Raw genomic sequence first — 7,309 nt, 5'->3', positions numbered from 1 at the left:
GAGAATGATTACTGCTTCAGCCCAGATCTATGCTTTGGTTATAGGATGAAGGAGGAAGAAGAACAAGGGGGAAGCAATTTGATTCCTCTCTTAGCTGATTTTAGGTGTATTTGAATAGAAACAAAAACCTGCTCTTCACATACTTAGATGGGCAGTAAGAAACTCTTCATGCCCAAGTAGTCATAAGTTCATACAGAGAACAAAGATGCCAAAGTTTGATCATAGGCTAAATTCTGATTTTTTTTTTTTTAGTGAGGCAATTGGGGTTAAGTGACTTGCCCAGGGTCACACAGCTAGTAAAGTGTTAAGTGTCTGAGGCCGGATTTGAACTCAGGTACTCCTGACTCCAGGGCCGGTGCTCTATCCACTGCGCCACCTAGCTGCCCCCTAAATTCTGATTTAATTCAATTCTCCTGAACCATTCACCAGCCACTAAAGCATGCAGTAGGTGCAAGAAACAATTTAACATTACCTCATTGTCTTTTGTTTAGTACTTCCTAAATCAGTGTCTTGCACATAGGAGATGATCTAGTAAGCCATTGCCCAGGTTTAGAATAGGTTCTAACCTACCCAGTTTGGCTTTGGGATAGGAATTAGTAGATGAAGATTAGTAGATGATTAGGGAGGCAGGTGGAACAATGGTTAGAGTTCTGGACCTGGACTCAAGAATAGCTGAGTTCAAATCCAGACTCAGAGACATATTGACTGTGTGACCCTGGGCATGTCACTTATCCCTGTTTGCCTCAGTTTCTTTGTAAAAATGAGTTGGAGAAGGAAGTGGTGAACAGTTCCAGTATCTTTGCCAAGAAAACCCCTAAAGGGGTCATGAAGAGTCAGACATATGAATAAAAACAATTAAACAATAACAAAACAACAAAGATTAAAGCTAAGGTTGATACTCAAAAATACATTTGTCTAAACTTTGTAAATATTCTAGAACATTTTGTCCTTTCTCTTTTGTTGGATACTATGTATCTCTTGTTGGATACTCTTTTGTTGTTAGTTCTACCCACTAGTCTTTATATGAATTATTTTCTGTGTAATGAATAGATTATGTACCTCTGATTTGTCTTGAAACCAAAAGTTACCATGTAAGGATATTTTGCAAATTAAGTGGTCTCTGTTCATTTAGAGTGTGTTCTTACAAGGAGAAAAAAATCAATTATTAAAGAGAATAATATATGTTTATGAAAGAAAAGAATGTGTTAAATAAAATCATTTTCAAGTTGGTAAGAAAACCCATGGTTTCTTTCCCTCATTCGGGTAAAATACATACCTATAAAGAAGAAGCAAAGAATCTAAAATGATTTCTTTCTTCTCTCTGTTACTGGGAATTATGATTTTATATAATCTCCAACTCAGAGAATAAGTCTTAAAGTACAGAATGTGATTATAATTCCAGTGGAGTTGTCAATTGAACAGTGACAAAGTTACCATGGATTACAATCCCTGGGTCTAGTTTAGAAAAGATAGCTTTCTTGTGCTGATAAGCATGATCAAAGGTTCCAATATATTGCGTGATAATGGTATCATGACTAGGTGAACTATTTTCCCCCTGATTTTAATAAGCCTTCAACTTCTCTAAATAATAAAAGAATGTTTAGAGATGCTTAACCTTTTTATATCATGAGTCCCTTTTTCAGTCTGGTGAAGTCTTGTGGGACCCTTTAATTGTATAAAATAAAATACATAGGGATACAAAGGAAACTAATTATATTGAAATACAGGTATAATTTAAAACAAATAAAAAATCAAACAAAAAAAACAAGCAAGTTTATGGACCCTAGGTTAGAGTAAAGTTTGGTTTGTAGCAAAAGACACATCATAAGCCACTGTTGAAGTATTAACGAAACTATCAACATATTTCCATAGCTGAAATGGTATATAGAAGAAGTTAATCCCACTATCCCAAACATTCAATACATTTAGATCTATTTGAACATTTTAGCATATCCAAGAAGGATAAAATAACCACTTTTGTACCTGAGAAGGTGACCTTTTTAGCACTTACACCATATATTTTTTTCTCTTTAGCTTTTCTAAGCATAACATGGATTAAAATAGGAGCCAAACATTCTGTTCTGCAAAGAATATGATAGATGAAAGAATTAAAAATTGACACCTTAATGGAAGGATAATACCAAAAGTGAAATCTATTTTGTTTGTGACGCTTCCCTGGCAGAAATGTTAAAACTCAGATATACTGGTTTTAAAGTCCTGTAGATATAATTCCTAAAGATTTTCAGATTTGATATAGAGGAAGAATGAGAGTGGGTTTGGGAAGGGACAGAAATATCTATCAATGAATGACCATGTCTCTCTTTTATTAAGAGCAGAGGTATAGTACTTTGTGACAAATTAGTGTCAGCTTTATAAGCAAAGGAAAAGGAATTGAGACATATTTTAGTATTTTCTGTAGCAGAGATGTTTCTGGTAGCAGAGTTTATGATCAATTGTAAAACCATGGAGAAGCTATATCTCTTCAGTATAAGTGTATTTATAATAGAAATACTCCCAAGCCTATAATCAATTGATAGTGAAACTCCAATAAATCAAAAATACCTATCACAGTAGTCTTTGGATTCCCCAGAGGAACAATTTTTCTCTTAACTTTAAAAAGAAATTCTCCAACTTCACTAAATAATGAAATCAACCCTGGTTTGCAATAAGGTATATGAATATTATCCTAATGCTTCTATATTAATAAGCAAAGAAATACATACACATATACCAAAAGGAAGTTTTATACATGTGTACACATAAGCATATGTATATGTATACATATGTGTGTATATTATATGCATGTATGTACATTTAAGATGTATGTGTGTATATATATTTATATACATGTATACAGAGAGGAAGTTGATGAAAAAAGTTCTTCCACTGAGAAAGAATTGCAGATGTTCGATGTGAATATACTTTTACACATAGATACCTGCATGTATCTATGTATGTATAAATGCATGTGCATATATGTAAACATGTGTATATAGGGTCACTCAGCAAATCATCCTCCTTTAAAGTTTATGTTTGCTGATTTATAGAAGTCTGGGTAAACTATACGACTCCTCAAAGGCCCCAAACCCTATCTCAGTCATCCTTTCCTCTCTAACCCCTGATATCATAACCTGGTTACATCAATCATCACAATGATGCCCCTTTCTTATGCTCTGGCCCCTCAATTGATTAACTTCCTCAGCTCCCATGACTTCCATTCCTATGTCATCTCAGTCATTTATAAAGACGACCATGCTTTAGACTTCACCATCAACTCAAGTATTTTGCTCTAATATCTTTCTCTTGTAATGATTGGAATGATGCCACCTACTGGAGACTTGCTGTGGGAAAGCTCCTCCATGAGGAAAATGCCTCAGAGGGCAAGGCCACGTGGCTTTTCCTTGGCGTCAGGAAATGATGCTTGCTCATGGGTGCTGCCTATCAAGGCTACCAGCCAATCAACTTGAGGAGCCTCCTATTTTCTGGGAGGAGACAGGAAGGAGGAAAGAGAGCCTGCGCAGAGAGCTCTGGCTCTTTTGGGTTCCTGACTTGATGGTGGTGGTGGTGGCAGAGGACTTCACAGGAAATTTGAGGAAAGATAGGAATGCCAGGCTGTTGGAATTCTGTTCTCAAACTTTTTCTTTCTATTTTTCAATAAACCCTTAAAAACCTAAACTCGTTTTATCAGTGATTTTAGTCAGTTTCCCCCAAAACTGGAGGAACAGATTAGAATCCACATTTAGAATCTTAAATTACACACTCTATACAATTACTTCCTTTTTTTTTTCTTTAGTGAGGCAATTGGGGTTAAGTGACTTGCCCAAGGTCACACAGCTAGTAAGTGTTAAGTGTCTGAGGCCGGATTTGAACTAAGGTACTCCTGACTCCAGGGCCAGTGCTCTATCAACTGCACCACCTAGCCGCCCCCTATACAATTACTTCTGATTACAGTCTCTGGTCCTTTTTAACCACATCTACTCTGTTATTCCTCTTGACCTGGTTTTTTTCTCCAAATTATATCCACTAGTCCTTTGAGCCTCCTCTGTTTTCTATTATCTCTACTCTAGTCCACAGCAAAATTATTCTATTTACAGGCTTAACTCTTCCATTAACCAGTTCAACAAGATGCTATTGTCTACTTTTGGTCCCCTTTCCCCCTCATCCTTTTAGTGTGCCTATATGGAATGGCCACCACCATTTACCTTCTGTATTTCTAATACCAAGCTTCCATAAATGCTAAATGAGGTAAAAAATTATTTGGATAGATTTCTCTGCAAATTATTACTATCTACCTTTAATGGGGCTTGCACCCATGCTCAGACATCCTTTTATTCATCATTGACTGACTTCTTATCACTTTCCTCATAGTGGATATTCCCTCTACTAAAGCCCAAATTCCATTTCACTACCACACCAGTATGTCTACATATGGACTTCCTTTCTTTCCTCAGAAGACTGAAGCTTTCAGTACTGAGATCCTTCATCTCCCTTTCTTTATTCATGCCTCTAATTCTTTATAATTCTTATTTGCTTCAGTCTTAGAAGATAAGATGACTAGGGGCAGCTAGGTGGCACAGTGGATAGAGATAGAACACTGGCCCTGGATTCAGGAGGACCTGAGTTCAAATCCAGCCTCAAACACTTAACACTTACTAGCTGTGTGACCCTGGGCAAGTCACTTAACCCCAATTGCCAAGCAAAAAAAAAAAAAAGATAAGATGACTCTTCTTGCCAAGACTGCACTTTTGTTTTTGATCCCCTCTCCTCCCATATTTCCCAGGAGCTTAGTCCATTGATTATCCTTACATACACACACACACACACACACACACACACACACATACACACCCCTCTCATTTTAATTCTCTCCCTGTCTTCTGGGTCCTCCCCCATGCCTACAAACATTCTCAGATCTTCCCTCTCATAAAACAACCCTTACTTTGATTTCACCATCCATTGAAGGTATTAATCTATGTCTTTCCTACTCTTCATTGACAAACTTCTTTATTTAAAAAAAGCAGTCTACTGCTAATCCACTGTTGTTGGAATTGTGAAAAGATCCAACCATTCTGTCGAACAATTTGGAACTATGCCCTAAAGGGCTATTGAACTATGCATACTCTTTTTTTTGGGGGGGGGGGCAAGAGGGTGAAGTGACTTGCCCAGGGTCACACAGCTAGTAAGGTGTCAAGTGTCTGAGACCAGATTTGAACTCAGGCCCTCCTGAATCCAGGGCTGGTGCTTTATCCACTGCGCCACCTAGCTGCCTCTGTGCATGCTCTTTGATCCAGCAATAACACTGCTAGGTTTATACTCCAAAAATATCCCCAAAAAGAGAAAAAGACCTATTTGTACAAAAATATTTATAGCAGTTATAGAATTGGAAATCAAAGGGATATCCATCAATTGGGGAATGGCTAAATAAACTTTGGTTTATGATGGTGTAGAAATTTATTTTGGTTTGGGGACCCTACCTTTAGGCTGAGATTAGAAAGCCTTAGGCCCTCAGGATCTCTTCTGTCTGGGAGGTGCCGGTGCCCCTCCCCCTCTGCTTCAGCTGAGCCAAAAAGCCCCTGGGCTATACAAGAGGCCAGGTCAGACAACTGGGGGAAAAAAGCCCCCAGCTCCCTCCGACCTGAGTGGAGCTATCTGAAAGATCCCAGATAGCCTGTGCTGAGGCATGGGATGCTTGAGCATCCCCCTGCTGCCCACCAGCCGCAGCCCTGGCTGGAAGATTAGCTTGGTCTGTAGCGGCGCAGGAAGCCCTGAGATTTGAGTGGAGAGAAGAAAAGGTATATATAGACCTGGGGGTTAGACTCAGGGGGACGGACAAGACGAGGCTGAGAAGAGGACTGGAGGCGGCTGACGAGATTAGAAAGGTTAAAGAAGACTAAAGGGGGGGCTGAGAAGAGGACTAAAGGCTGGCTGACAAGATTAGAGGCACAGCAGACGAGAGAAGGGGGCTACAAGGACGCAGGAGAGGAATAAAGGATTAGGAGCAGAGAAAAGAGAGGCCGAAGGGCAGACTGACGGAGCAGACAGACAGAAGGTCAGTGAGAGAGAAACACAGGAGGGGTTCAGTGGTGGCAGTAAGGAGGGGAAAGTTAGAAGCAGGGGGATTTACAAAGTGAAAAGGGCTCGGAGTTAGAATAAAGGACCTGAGTTCCCTAAGGCAAGAGGCGGCTAAGGCCTTTATTGTATTAAAAAAAAGGTTGAGACAGTGGAAAGAGACTGCAATGCAGTCAGGTTGTACATTTTATTTCCCTGTATTCTTAATTTTAAATAGTATCTCATAAATAAACTCTGCTTTGATTATTTAGTTAAGAGGTTTTTTAATCATTAGCTTATCAATTTGGGGGCAGTGTGGTGGAACTTTATAAATGGCCCATACTAAGTTAATAGCAGTCAGATAGCCAAACAATAAAAAGTCCCCAGATTAGTCACCCCAGTCAGCTTTAGCCCCCAAATTAGCCCTAGTCATCAAAAAATATTTCTACAGTGGTGTTGGAATATTATTGTGTTATAAGAAATGACAAACAGGATGACTTCAGAAAGGCCTGAAAAGACATGCATGTAATGATGTGTTTTGAAGTGAGTAGAACCTACCCAGAGACAGCAATATTGTTTGATGAAGAATGACTTGACTATTCACAACAATATAATGATCCAAGACAATCCTAAAAGACTATTGATGAAACATACTATCTACTTCCAAAGAGAGAACCAATATTGATGGAACAGACTAAAACATGCTATTTTTCTACTTTCTTTCATTTTTTTCTTTTAATCAAGTTTTCTTGTATAAAATGACAAATATGGTAATGTTTTACATAATCATACATATATAACAATCATACATGATTGTTTGCTGTCTCAGGGAGGGGGCATGGAAGGGAGGGAAAAAAGGATAAAAATTGGAACCCAAAATTATAAATAAAAATGTTTATTTTTTTTAAAAAGTAGTCTATGTTTTCTATCTCCACTTGTTCCCCATTTACTTAACCTTCTGAAATCTGTCTAATGACCCAATCATCCTATTAAATTGTTCATTCTAATATTATCAGGGATGTTTCTATCACCAAATTCAGCAGCCTTTTCTTAGTACTAATTCACCTTGATTTTTATACAGCATTTAATACTCCTGACCATTGTCTCTTCGAAATACTGTGGAATACCTTGATTTTCATGATACTATTTTCTCCTGATTATCCTACCACCAGTCTGATGGATCTTTCTTACTCTCCTTCATGGTGCTATCATCTTTCTTCTATCTACCTCAATTCTGGATGTCCCCCAAAGCTATGTCCTC

This window comes from Dromiciops gliroides, chromosome 3 (assembly GCF_019393635.1).
Source record: "Dromiciops gliroides isolate mDroGli1 chromosome 3, mDroGli1.pri, whole genome shotgun sequence".
NCBI lineage: Eukaryota > Metazoa > Chordata > Mammalia > Microbiotheria > Microbiotheriidae > Dromiciops > Dromiciops gliroides.
This window is presented reverse-complemented; position numbering follows the sequence as displayed.